Source organism: Salvelinus alpinus, chromosome 19 (assembly GCF_045679555.1).
Source record: "Salvelinus alpinus chromosome 19, SLU_Salpinus.1, whole genome shotgun sequence".
In the NCBI taxonomy this organism is placed as follows: domain Eukaryota; kingdom Metazoa; phylum Chordata; class Actinopteri; order Salmoniformes; family Salmonidae; genus Salvelinus; species Salvelinus alpinus.
The window spans coordinates 36,407,008-36,421,038 of record NC_092104.1 but is presented as its reverse complement, the minus strand read 5'-3'; the positions used below and the strand labels follow the sequence as shown (position 1 = coordinate 36,421,038).

Below are 14,031 nucleotides of genomic sequence, written 5' to 3'. Positions count from 1 at the left end.
CCTGTATGTAAATAATGGTCATGCGGGAAAAATCTTTGCATTATTCTTTGAATTCAATTGAACAGATCAGTGATACACACAAATCTCCCAAATTGAAGGAAAATGATATATGTTGCTGCATTAGCTTCCTGTAAACTGGTATTATTTATTTGAACTATAATCCTGTCATTTTTTAAACTGGGTTGTACCTGGTTTGTATCTACTCTGCTCATTTTGTGAATATGTTTAACCAATCACATGAGTTTGTTTGGGGTCTTTCTCTAGATGGAGAACAGCAATAAATTGTAACTCAATGTAACAAAGCACTTTATACATCCGCAGTTAAATTAATACCATTAGTTATCCAGGTTGTATGAATACACATAGATAATATAGTAGAAGAGCACTTTGTTTTACCCACTGGTTTGACCTTGTCTTTTTCCTTCATAAAACATGTCCATAAAGACCCAGTCAACATTCCACATCATAATGTGATGTCAGCCGGGTTACTGTATTCATTTCTAGCCTCGCCAATCTTTTAATGCATGTACTGTGGCGACTTCCAAGAGCATTTGTTTCTCTGAAGATCAAAATAAAACAGGGTTTTTGAAACAGTCTCCCGAGAGGAGCATTGATTCCGTAATGAATGCAAGGGCAGAGAAAAATGGATTTCTTCCTTTAGATGTGTCTCTATATCTCTCCTTTAACATCTCTGCAGCACTGCATTGCATTTGATTGCACATTGAGAAGGAGAAAATCTTTGCATCTCTATAAAATATTCATTTAAGTGGATGTGAAACAGTGCTCTGTGGATGGGCTTGGGGAACGGGGAAAATACTTAAAGATTTGGCGGATTGAATAGATGAAAACAGATCATGGATTTAGTGGTAATAGGAAGAGGGAAGTATGTGCATTTTTTCATCTACAAAACATGATCAGTTTTATATTAATCGTGTGGCCGCTGAAGTTTTGTTGTGTCATCCTGTTGTGTTTGGAGGCAGATTTATTTTATTATTTTGAGTGTATGTACAGTTAGATACAGTATTCTTTAAATTGTAGAAGGATTATAGCTAGAAGCCTTAGGGCATTTAAGCTGAGGCTATAGTCAATTCTGATGTGCTTCATTTATCCACGTTGCTAATTCTGTTTTTACAACGGAACTCACACATTTTAATTCCCGAAACAATGCCCTATGTCCCCACATTCACTCATTAAAGCATATTTTCAGTCAAAAAAGACATAATCACAAATTGATTTTAATGCCTGGCTTTTAACGTGCCTTAATATGTGTTAATTGGGTAATAATTAAGATGGATTTTTATATGCAAAACGTAATCAAATCAATTTGGAGTTTCCAGTCAATGGCCATAATTAAAAGGAATCACATTTACATCATCTGACAAAGGGAAACATATGAGTTTGTGATTGGATAATGAAAGCTGTGGTGTATTGTCTCCAGGGTATGGGTTTAGGCTACTAAATGGTAAAACGTTATTCTGCTCTTGATATATTTGGATGAGAAATACCTGGTGACAACGTGTTTGATGTGTTTCAGTCAGTGGTGTAGCTCTTAGACGTGATTGACATATGTATAATCCCATTGTTATTCATCACAAAATGTAAGACATAAGGGGCGGGAGGTAGCCTAGTGGTTAGAGCGTTGGACTAGTAACCGAAAGTTTGCAAGATTGAATCCCCGAGCTGACAAGGTAAACATCGGTCATTCTGCCCCTGAACAAGGCAGTTAACCCACTGTTCCTAGACCTACATTGAAAATAAGAATTTGTTCTTAACTGACTTGCCTAGTTAAATAATGGTAAAACAAATAAATAATATTAACTAATATTTCACGTCTCAAGGCTGAACTAACTCACTACATATAAGTATTTTATTCATCTTCCATTCATTAATTTCACAATTAAATCATTACACAGTAATTACACATAAGAAATCAATTGGTTTTACTATGCTCTATAATTAGGGTGAACTTTTGTACACATTTAACTTGTTTGGATTGTGTTTAGGGAGTACCAGAAGGTGTCACTGTTCATGCAACACTACCAGAAAGTTCATGCATCAGAGGAGCATGGAATCACTCCCTCGTAAGAGTCTGCGGTCCATTGGATCATGTGGCACTCTCTCAAAATAAATCAAAACGTCATACAGATAGTATAGGTAAATATATAGCAGGTAAGGTGGCATACAAAATGCATAAATGACTGTTGAAATAAATAATGAGAACTAATCAACGAGGAAGTTTGCATATGCATGTACAGGAATTCTGATTCCTTTTAAACTAAATGAATAGGATATGCTACTGTATTTCCGTTGAATATAGTGTAAATCATAGAAATTATGGTATTAATCATACCAACGTGGGATCCACAGGGCTGCCTCTCAGGCAGGGTGGTGTGGGCTGGAGAGACAGGAACAGTGTGCACCTAGAGAGATAGCTGGAGCTTGTCAAATCAATAATACTGCTTGCTTGGTATCTTCAAAGATGACTAGATGACAAACATGTCTGTCAGAGCTGTGCCAATATAGTTTAGGGCCTCTCGTGATGGGGCATACACCCAATGACAGAAGCAGGTCATTTCCGCTCCCTGGCACCATAAATCGAGCGTCTGGCCCCTGTCCGAATGCTGATGCTGCAGAACACCACACGCAGAGGGCCTGTCTGTACACCATGAGCTACTGCACTGTCGCCATGGCATACTGCACAGTCCACACTTCTTCCCTCCCTCCCTCTATCTCTTGCTCTCTCAACAGCTACCACAGCAACACCTGTGTAATTCAAGACAATCCACATGTTTTCACAAACTACAGTGCTTGTTATCACTTCTTGGATGTTCTGTGTCACTAGAGACTGGTACTTAATGCTGTTAGTTGTACAGTGTCAACAAATGTTGTAAAACCCATAGAGGGCTTGCAGTTCACGTACGACGCCTTCTGGCGGCCATGTTGGAAGACCACCGCCTGAGTTCTTCTGACAACAACAGCTGAGTAGCAACCAACAACGGCATGATAGCAGTGCCTAAAACTAGTTGATTCATCACCACGGTCATTTTCTGTGCAGTATTTGGCTGCTCTAGCAAGGCAGAAAAGACAACAGGGATTTTTTTTTAAAGATTCCCCGCAATCATGAAACACCATTGTTGACACCAAGGAGATAAGACTCAAGAACTGTCGGATAAGTGAAGAAACCTTTTTGCCCGTCAAGCCCTAAATTCAGACAGCTGTCAGTACATGGTCTGCAACTATCATTTTATCACTGATAAGTCAAGTCTGTTCGATTTTGAGTTAAGCTGTTATTCTAACCAGGTGTTAACAACAACACTAAGTTAGCCAGAATTAGCTAGCTAGATAGCTTGTAGTGTAGCTATTAGCATGTGTCATGTGAGTTTCAAGTTTTGGGGAAGCTATTTTTTCACCATAAAAATGCACCTTTATTACAAAGAATTACATGCATCTATCATCGCATTTGCAGCCTTATGTAAACCTACTATTCCTAATATCATGAGTAGATTGGATAGTCATAATGCAGGCTATCAATGAGTGCGTAGTGGAATGGGCCTATAGGCAATATCAGAGACTATTATTTCCTTTGCACAGGAAAAATGTGGCCTTTGATAAACATGTCATACACTTCTACTATACTATTAACTGGAGACATTATTAGCACAATATTTTTTAATACAATGGTAGCCTAGGTCTTCTCTTCTGAAAACAGATGAATAAAAATGACCTTGTCTTGAATTTGAGGTTTATTATCTATGCATAGTCACATTATCCTTACCTCCTGTACAAGCATTTCACTACATCCGCAATAACATCTGCTAAACATGTGTATGTGACCAATACAATTACATTTGATGTACAAATTACCTCAACTAACCTGTACCCCCGCACATTTACTCGGTACTGGTACCCCCCTGTATATAGCCTCGTTATTGTTATTTTATTGTGTTGCTTTTTATTAAATCTTTTACTTTAGTTTATTTAGTAAATATTTTCTTAACTCTATTTCTTGAACTGTATTGTTGGTTAAGGGCTTGTAAGTAAGAATTTCACAGTAAGGTCTACCTACACCTGTTGTAGTCAGCGCATGTGACAAATACACTTTGATTTGATGTAACCACGTAATCTAGGCCTATGAAAAAAAAAAATAACCAGCTTTTGTTAAATTAATGTGAAGTTATTTGTTTTGCATTTTAGTTAAGCCTAACCCCCTTCCTTACCTTAACCTAATTCTCCGAACCTGCTACGTTAATTCTCCTAGCCGGCAGCGTAAATTCTCCTAATCTGCTACGAAAGTCAAATGAATTTAATTTGACAAAAGCTGGATCCCTTATAGCCACGACCATGAAAAGGGGAGACACAAATTATACAATGAGGTCCATTATCCATTATTATATATATTCTTGTAGCAAATGTATATTAAAAAAACTGAAATACCTTATTTACACAAGTATTCAGACCCTTTACTATGAGACGAAATTGATCTCAGGTGCATCCTGTTTCCATTGATCATCCTTGAGATGTTTCTACAACTTGATTGGAGTCCATCTGTGATAAATTCAAATGTTTGGACATGATTTGGAATTGCACACACCTGTCTATATAAAAACCAAGACATTAAGTCGAAGGAATTGTCTGTAGAGCTCGGAGACAGGATTGTGTTGAGGCACAGATCTGCGGAAGGGTACCAAAACCTTTCTGCATCAATGAAGGTCCCCAAGAGCACAGTGGCCTTCATCATTCTTAAACGGCAGATGTTTGGAATCACCAATACTCTTCCTAGAGCTGGCCGCCCGGCCAAACTGGGCAATCAGGGGAGAAGGTCCTTGGTCAGGGAGGTGACCAAGAACCCAATGGTCACTCTGACAGAGCTCCAGAGTTCCTCTGTGGAGATGGGAGAACCTTCCAGAAGGACAACCATCTTTGCAGCACTCCACCAATCACTATGGTAGAGTGGCCAGACGGAATCCACTCCTCAGTAAAAGGCACATGACAACCCGCTTGAAGTTTGCCAAAAGGCCCCTAAAGACTCTCAGACCACGAGGAACAAGATTATCTGGTCTGATGAAACCAAGATTGAACTCTTTGGCCTGAATGCCAAGTGTCACGTCTTTTTGAAACCTGGCACCATCCCTAAAGTGAAGCATGGTGGTGGCAGCATCATTCAACGGCAGGGACTGGGAGACTAGTCAGGATCGAGGGAACGATGAACCGAGCAAAAGACAGCGAGATCCTTGATGAAAACCTGCTCCAGAGTGGAGCACTCATGCCCTCAGACTGGGGAGAAGGTTCACCTTCCAACATGACAACGACCCTTGAGTGGCCCAGACAGATCCCGAACTTGAACCCGGGCGAACATCTCTGGAGAGACCTGAAAATAGCTGTGCAATGACGCTCCCCATCCAACCTGACAGAGCTTGAGAGGATCTGCAGAGGAGAATGGGAGAAACTTCCCAAATACAGGTGTGCCAAGCTTGTAGTGTCATACCCAAGAAGACTCGAGGCTGTAATCACTGCCAAAGGTTCTTCAACAAAGTAGTGAGTAAAGGGTCTGAATACTTATGTAAATATGATATTTCAGTTTTAAAAAATTTAATAAATTTGCTAAAGTTTTTAAAAATCCCTTTTGCCTTCCCATCATGTAGTATTGATGTTTTAAGCTAAGGATCCCATTTCCTGTTTCCAGACATTTCATCACCAAGATTATAAGTGTTGGATTTGCACTAAACAATTTAATGTCAGCACAAGGCATGTACAACATCTAGCATAACGAATAGCCTCATATAAAATTGTCTACTGGCATTGTTTTTAAATTGAGAATATAGCTCAACAATATGTAAACAATGTGTGAGTTAAGATGTTCTCTGGTTCAGATGCACAATGTCAAGGGGTGCATTGCAAATGCCCATAAGGCTAATGCCATCATACTGTAGGCCAGTGTTTTTCAACTCCGGTCCTTGAGTACCCCCAACAGTACACAGTTTTATTGTAGCCCCGGACAAGCACACCTGAATCAACTTATCAACTAATCATCAGGCCCTCAATCAGATGAATCAGGTATGTTTGTCCAGAGCTGCAACAAAAATGTGTGCTTTTGGGAGTACTCAAGGATGGGAGTTGGGAACCACTGCTGTAGGTCTATGACTGCATTGGCTTTCCATGCCATTATCAGCTGCAAAATGGGCTCACATGGCTGATGCTGTATCTTGAAAAAAAAGAGTGACAATCAAAAAAAGAAAATGGACAGCTTACAACTGAACAAAAACGTAGGTCGTGCTCATTTGAGAATACAACAGAGACAAATTCCCTTACCCTCTTTATTGCAGGATTGTGAGCTGTGGTTAATCGACATTGACACTAGTTCATCTTGAATAATATAGTTTTAAGTTAACAATTATAACTTATTTCTTTGTAAAAAAAGAAGTTTACTTTTTTGTGATATCCAATTGGTAGTTACAGTCTTGTCCCATCACTGCAACTCCCGTACGGACTCGTGAGAGGTGAAGGTTGAAAGCATCCTTCGAAACACAACCCTGCCATGCTGCACATGTTCTTGACACACTGTTTGCTTAACCCAGAAGCCAGCCGCACCAATGTGTCAGAGGAAACACCATACTGGCCTGGCACAGGGAGTTGCTAGACACTGGGCCAATTGTGCATGTGCGCCACCTCATTGGTCTCCCGGTCGCGGCGACACAGCCTGGGATCAAACCTGGGTCTGTAGTGACGCCTCTAGCACTGCGATGCAGTGCCTTAGACCGCTACACCACTCGGGAGGCCCCTTAAGTTAACAAATAAAACAAGTTTAAACACTTCACTTCGAAGAATCAACACTTTCATATCATGTCAAAGTGTACAAGTAAGCTAACTCATATATAAAGGTTACACATCTTATCAACAAGTATGCTATTATTACTAAAGCATCATTTCAGGTGAACCAAAAAAAAGTAATTACCAGAGGTGGCCAACCTCACTCCACTGATCCCTAAACTACTGGTTGAGCAGACTTCTGTTCCAGCCTAGCAATAGGACACTTGATTATCAACTAATTAGGTTTGATACAGTCAATCAGGTGTGTTAGTTATGGGCTGGAACAGAAGCCTGCACACCCAGCAGAGTTGGCCTGCTCCAGTTGTAATAGGTTTATACATTGTTGACAAAAACTTGCTAACAATATAATCACATATAATCCATGGTATACTAGGATTTACCTTTATTCTCTTGGGACATTCATTGGGACCTCTTCATCTGCAGACAGGGTTTCACAGCTCTCTGTATCTGACAACTGAAAACATCACAAAGAAACAGGCTGCATTATACTCAAATTAGACAGCACTGAATATTATGTTTCTATATCTCTCTGTCCTCATAGTTTCTCGCTAGGGATTGGAACTGGAGAATATTTTCATAACGTCCTCCCACAAAGTTACCTGCCTTATCCAGAGTAGCCTACTATCCTTTCTGACAGCTGGAACTGCTAGCTTTCACCCTCTGTATTTAGCTAGCTACCTAGCCACAAATACGTTTTGAGTTACAAAAATAAATACATCAAGATAGGTAGCTAACTAGCTAATATTAAGTCAGCAAGTTGGTAATATTTAATTAACTTGGCTACTGTAGCTATATTGTATGTAAAGTTAGCTAGCTAGCAAACACATTACATTAGCAGATCATTTGAGTTAGGTTGCACACAAAGTTCCTGTAGCTATCATTTTCAAAATAAATGTATTTACTTGAATAGGTTCGCTCAATGCCTCCGTTTTCTGGGTCCTTAGAAAAACAAAATAATGGGCAATCTTCCCGAAGTTTCCAGTGATAGCAGAACACAGCCAGCCATTTGGACTATTGGAGGACTTCCAACAGACTGATTGGTCTTCCAACATGGCTCCTGGTGCGGTTGCTAGGTGGTTTGTGACGCAACTGCAAGCCCTCTATTGTGTGCAATTATAAACTGGGTAGTTCGAGCTGAATGCTGATTGGCTGACAGCCGTGTTATGTCAGACGTATACCACTGGTATGACAAAACGTTTATTTTAACTGCTCTAAATATGCTGGTAACCAGTTTATAATAGCAATAAGGCACCTCGGGGGTTTGTGGTATATGGCCAATATACCACGGCTAAGGGCTGTATCCAGGCACTCCTTGTTGCGTTGTGCATAAGAATAGCCCTTAGCTATGGTATATTGGCCATATACCACACCCCCTCACGCCTTATTGCTTAAATATACTCCTCAGCTATGGTGAATATCTCTCACCAGGAGTACAGTAGTATATAACAATATCTTGCAGAACATCCATAGTCTGTCTTTTCTGGGATTCTGAATAGTGCTTGTGACATGAGCTGTCTTCTGTGTTGGCAGTGAGGCTAAGCAGCTACCACATCACACCACAGCAGAAATAAAGTGTGGAACATGGTGGTGGGGTGAGGAATACTGTCTGTAATATATTCATGTTTGTTAAGATCAGACTCAAGGTTAAAACAACAGCTATTTTTCTCCATGTCACTTCTCTTTGGCAGAGTGTGGAGAGTTGCAATGTGCCAAACTTGACGCCTATGCTGACTAATGGAGGAAAAATAAAAGATGAATGATAAATAAGTAAATATTTTCACAACCTTTCACTGCCCAACCCCCTCGCTTTTCTCTCTTCCAGACAGAAATGCAAATAGCCCCATTGGGTTTCATCCCCCTTATGCTCTAACATGCATTGACAGAGTCTTTATATTCCCACTTCCCCAGAAAGAAAAATATAGGCAACACTTTCGTTTAATATGAAAAGATATTAATGTTTCAGTATGTATAGGTAGGGATCAAATCTGTGCTTTAGGATGTCATAGACAGCGGTTGAGTGGAATGCTAAATGCCATACATCCTCAAGGTTATCTCTGCAGACAGGGGCCTTTTGCAACCCGTCTCTGCTTTATTTTCTTCAATGCATGCATCAAGTCAGCCGAGATTGTTGTACAGAGAAGATGAAGGTGACTTTTAAAAGAAGCCAAATCCTCCCTCTCGACATGTATTCTGTCAGTGATTTTAAATTAGGTTCACACCTTGCTGTGACCACAATGAATGGTAGTAATTTGGAGGGTCCAGTTGTGCCCTCCCAAAGCAGTGTGTGGGTTTGGTTTTGCTTGGGGGTGAGATTAGGCAGAGGTACAGTAACCCAGGGGCTATCACAAAGCACTGACACATGAAAAGTGCCATTTCCCCCAAAGACTGCCCACCGAATATTAAAATTAGGTCATCAGTATAGCACACGCCAATTTTTGCCCTCATAGATCACTGCTGCCCTTCCATCCAGGATCTCATTATGCCATAATTGGTCAATAAGCAGTTAACATACACTAGACAATGTGTAATTTTAACATGGATGAAGAACATGTTTTCTGTAGAATTTTGTTTGTGTTGGTTCGAAGGCAGTCAGGCCCCTATCAAACAGTCATTTTGTATTTGTATTTATTAAGGATCCACATTAGCTGCCAAGGCAGCAGCTACTCTTCCTGGGTTCCAGCAACATCAAGGAAGTTATATACAATTTAAAATATTACATGACATTATATTTCATAACATTTTACCCAATACATTTAGTGTGTTCCCTCGGGCCACTACTCCACTATCACATATTTACAATACAACATCCATGTGTATGTGTGTCCCCACTGTTCCAAAAGGTGTATTTCTATCTATTTTTTTAATCTGATTCTACTGCTTGCATCAGTTACCTGATATGGAATAGAGTTCCATGTAGTTATGGCTTTATTTTGTACTGTGAGACTCCCATAGTCTGTTCTTGACTTGGAAATTGTAAAGAGACCTTTGTTGGCATGTCTTGTGTGGCATGCATGGGTGTCCGAGCTGTGTGCTAGTACAGTAGTTTAAACAGACACCTTGGTGCATTCAGCATGTCAACACAACACAAGTAGTGATGAAGTCAATCTCTTCTCCACTTTGAGGCATGAGAGAGTTACATGCATTTTATTTGTGGTGAAAAGTACTTAAGTAAAAATACCCTAAAGTACTACTTACAGTGCATTCTGCAAATATTCAGACCCCTTCAATTTACCACATTTTGTTACGTTACAGCCTTATACTAAAATGTATTACATTTTTTCCCCTCATCAATCTACTACACACAGTACCTCATAATGACAAAGTGAAAACATGATGAATGGCACAAAGGACAGAGAGATCCTTGGAGACAACCTGCTCCAAAGCGCTCAGGACCTCAGACTGGGGCGAAGGGTCACCTTCCAACAGGACAACGACCCTAAGCACACAGCCAAGACAATGCAGGAGTGGCTTCGTGACAAGTCTCCTTGAGTGGCCCAGACAGAGCCTGGACTTGAACCGGATTGAACATCTCTGGAGAGACCTGAAAATAGCTGCACAGTGATGCTCCCCATCCAACCTGAGAGCTAGAGAGGATCTGCCGAGAAGAATGGGAGAAACTCCCCAAATACAGGTGTGCCAAGCTTGTAGTGTCATACCCAAGAAGACTCGAGGCTGTAATCGCTGCCGAAGGTGCTTCAACAAAGTATTGAGTAAAGGGTCTGAATACTTAGGTAAATGTAATATTTCCGTTTCTTGAAACCTGAATTTGCTTTGTCATTATGGGGTATTGTGTGTAGATTGATGAGGGGGGGATATAATTTAATCAATTTTAGAATAAGGCTGTAATGTAACAAAATGTGGATAAGGTCAAGGGGTCTGAATACTGTAAGTCATTTTTTGGGATATCTGTACTTTAATTTACTATTTATATTTTTGACAACGTTTACTTTTACTCCACTACATTCCTAAAGAAAATAATGTACTTTTTACTCCATACATTTTCTCTGACACCCAAAAGTACTAGTTACATTTTGAATGCTTAACGAGAAAGGAAAATGGTCCAATTCACACTTATCAGGAGAACATCCCTGGTCGTCCCTACTGCCTCAGATCTGGCAAACTCACAAAACATAAAATGCTTTCTTTGTAAATTATGTCTGAATGTTGAACTGTGCCCTTTACTATCTCTAAAAAGGATTGCCTAATATAAGTAATTTGACATGATTTATACTTTTACTTTTGATACTTAAGTATATTTTTGCAATTACATTTACTTTTGATACTTAAGTATATTAAAAACTAATACTTTTGGACTTTTACTCAAGTAGTATTTTACTGGGTGACATTCACTTTTACTTGAGTAATTTTCTATTAATGTATCTTTACTTTTACTCAAGTTTGACAATTCTGTACTTTTTCCACCACTGCATATTATTAATGTTAGCTTTCCGTGTACATTTAAGGGTCAGCCAGCTGACCTGTTCTGAGCCAATTGTAATTTTCTGAGGTCCCACTTTGTGGCACCTGACCACACCAGTAGTCCAAGTACGACAAAACTAGAGCCTGTAGGACCTGCCTTGTTGATAGTGTTGTTAAAAAGGCAGAGTATTACTTTATTATGGACAAACTTCTCCCTATCTTAGCTACTGTTGTATCAACATGTTTTGATCATGACAGTTTACAATCCAGGGTTACTCCAAGCAGTTTAGTCACCTCAAATTGCTAAATTTCCACATGATTTATTTCAAGATTTAGTTGAGGTTTAGGGTTTAGTGAATGATTTGTCCCAAATACAATGCTTTAAGTTATTGAAATATTTAGGACTAACTTATTCCTTGCCACCCATTGTGAAACTAACTGTAGCTCTTTGTTAAGTGTTGCAGTGATTTCACTTGCTGTAGTAGCTGATGTGTATAGTGTTGAGTCATCCGCATACAGTACATAGACACACTGGCTTTACTCAAGGTCAGTGGTATGTCATTAGTGGCCTAGACAGCTGCCCTGGGGAATTCCTGATTCTACCTGGATTATGTTGGGGAGGCTTCCATTAAAGAACACCCTCTGTGTTCTGTTAGACAGGTAACTCTTTATCCACAATATAGCAGGGGGTGTAAAGCCATAACACATATGTTTTTCCAGCAGCAGACTATGATCGATAATGTCAAAAGCCGCATAGGAAGTCTAACAAAACAGCTCCCACAATATTTGTATCATAAATTTCACTCAGCCTATCATCATTTATGTAAGTGCGGTGCTTGTTGAATGTCCTTCCCGTTAACATACACGAAGTTGACTGTGCCTTTAAACAGTTTGGAAAATTCCAGAAAATTATGTCATGGCTTTAGAAGCTACTGATAGGCTAATTGACATCATTTGAGTCAATTGCCATTCATTTTGCTCATCCCTCTCAACCATACAATTGAACAATTCCTCATCAATCCACAGGGATTTAACTTTTTTACAATCATTTTCTTAACAGGTGCATGCTTATTAGTAACTGGAATAAGCAATTTCATAAATGTGTCAAGTTCAGTGTCTGGTTGCTCCTCATTACACACCACAGACCAACAAATATTATTTACATCAACAACATAGGAATCACAACAAAACTTATTGTATGACCTCTTATACACTACATTAGGCCCAGCCTTTGGAACTTTGGTTTTCCTAGATATGGCTACTATATTGTGATCACTACATCCGATCGATTTGGATACTGCTTTACAGTAAATATCTGCAGCATTAGTAAAGATGTGATCAATGCATGTTGATGATTTCATTCCTGTGCTGTTTGTAACTACCCTGGTAGGTTGACTGATAACCTGAACCAGGTTGTGGGCACTCGATACAGTTTGAAGCTTTTTCTTGAGTGGGCAGCTTGATTTAAGCAAGTCAATATTTAAATCACCCAAAAAATATACCTCTCTGTTAATATCACATACACTATCAAGCATTTCACACATGTTATCCAGATACTGACTGTTATCACTTGGTGGTCTATAGCAGCTTCCCACCAGAATTAGGTGAGGTAGATGAATCTGTTGCCATATTAATTCAACAGTATTTAACATGAGATCCTCTATAAGCTTCACATAAGCTTCACATATTTTCTGTAGATGTTATAGCCATGTATTGCTACCACTCTATCATCAAATGTGTTATCTCAGTGAGTTTCAGAGATTGTCAGAATATGAATGTCATCTGTTACTAGCAAATGATTGATTTCATGACCCTTGTTTCTTAAGCTACATATGTTAACGTGGGCTATTTTTAGCACTTTTCTGGGACGCTTGATTGTTTTCATTGTTTTACTGGGAATCTTAGCAGAAGTAGACATGCTCAAGTTATTTATGTTAGTGCAGGGTGAGCTGCACACAGTGTACTTCCAACTAGGGCACACCGCCTCACAGCTAACAGTAAAACTATGGTTCATAGGCACATATTACTGCATACAATAGCTGTATGATCAGCAGAGGCATTCAGGTCAGTTAGTGATACATCAATTAGGTTACTTACACTGTGTCTTCCAACGCCTCTGAAATAATGTACATTTGCTGAAGCATTATGACAACTCAGCGACACAATGGTAGGGATTAACTGAGCTGGGCTTGGGTCATTGATAAGTCAGTGTCTCAACGCAGCCTTATATTGCTGTGAAAGGATCCATGAACCCAAATGATTTGGGTGGATCCCATCCTCCATATAAAATGTTCTTTGTTTCCAGAAGGTATCAAAATTGTCAATAAATGTTACGCCAACAGAGCTGCAAGTTATGGATGGCTAAAAGTCTGCTGAAACTTTCAATGCCACGATTTAGGGAGGGCACAGGGCCAGATATTATGGGGCATTTGTTGGTGTCAAGCAGAGACCAAATCAGTTCTTTCAAATTCATCTTCAGCTGTTCTGAGCTGCCCTTCATAATTTAATTGAATCCCAAATGAACTACGATAGACTAAATTTCCTGATGCAGATTTAAAATGTTTGGGAACAGCTTATTGATGTCCTGTACTTGTGCTCCTATATAGCACAACGTTTTGCTCCAGGGAATGAAACATTTCTCACCATTGAACTGCCCAATACAACGACCAGAGAAACTGGTGCTTGATATAAGTAGTGATGTACAGTGCCTTCACAAACTATTCACACCCCTTGACTTTTTCCATATCTTGTTTGTGTTACAGCCTGGATTTAAAATTGATTAAA

General features: G+C 39.5%; 1 long non-coding RNA gene across 1 annotated transcript; it reads right to left on the bottom strand.

Annotated features, from left to right (window-relative positions):
• Positions 1 to 6,300: 6,300 nt before the first annotated feature.
• LOC139545476 (uncharacterized) lies at positions 6,301 to 7,926 on the bottom strand. Its single transcript, XR_011669076.1, has 3 exons — positions 7,731 to 7,926; positions 7,209 to 7,282; positions 6,301 to 6,778 (listed from the first exon to the last, which is right to left on the bottom strand). It is a non-coding gene; the product is annotated as an uncharacterized lncRNA (long non-coding RNA).
• Between the last annotated feature and the right edge of the window lie 6,105 nt (positions 7,927 to 14,031).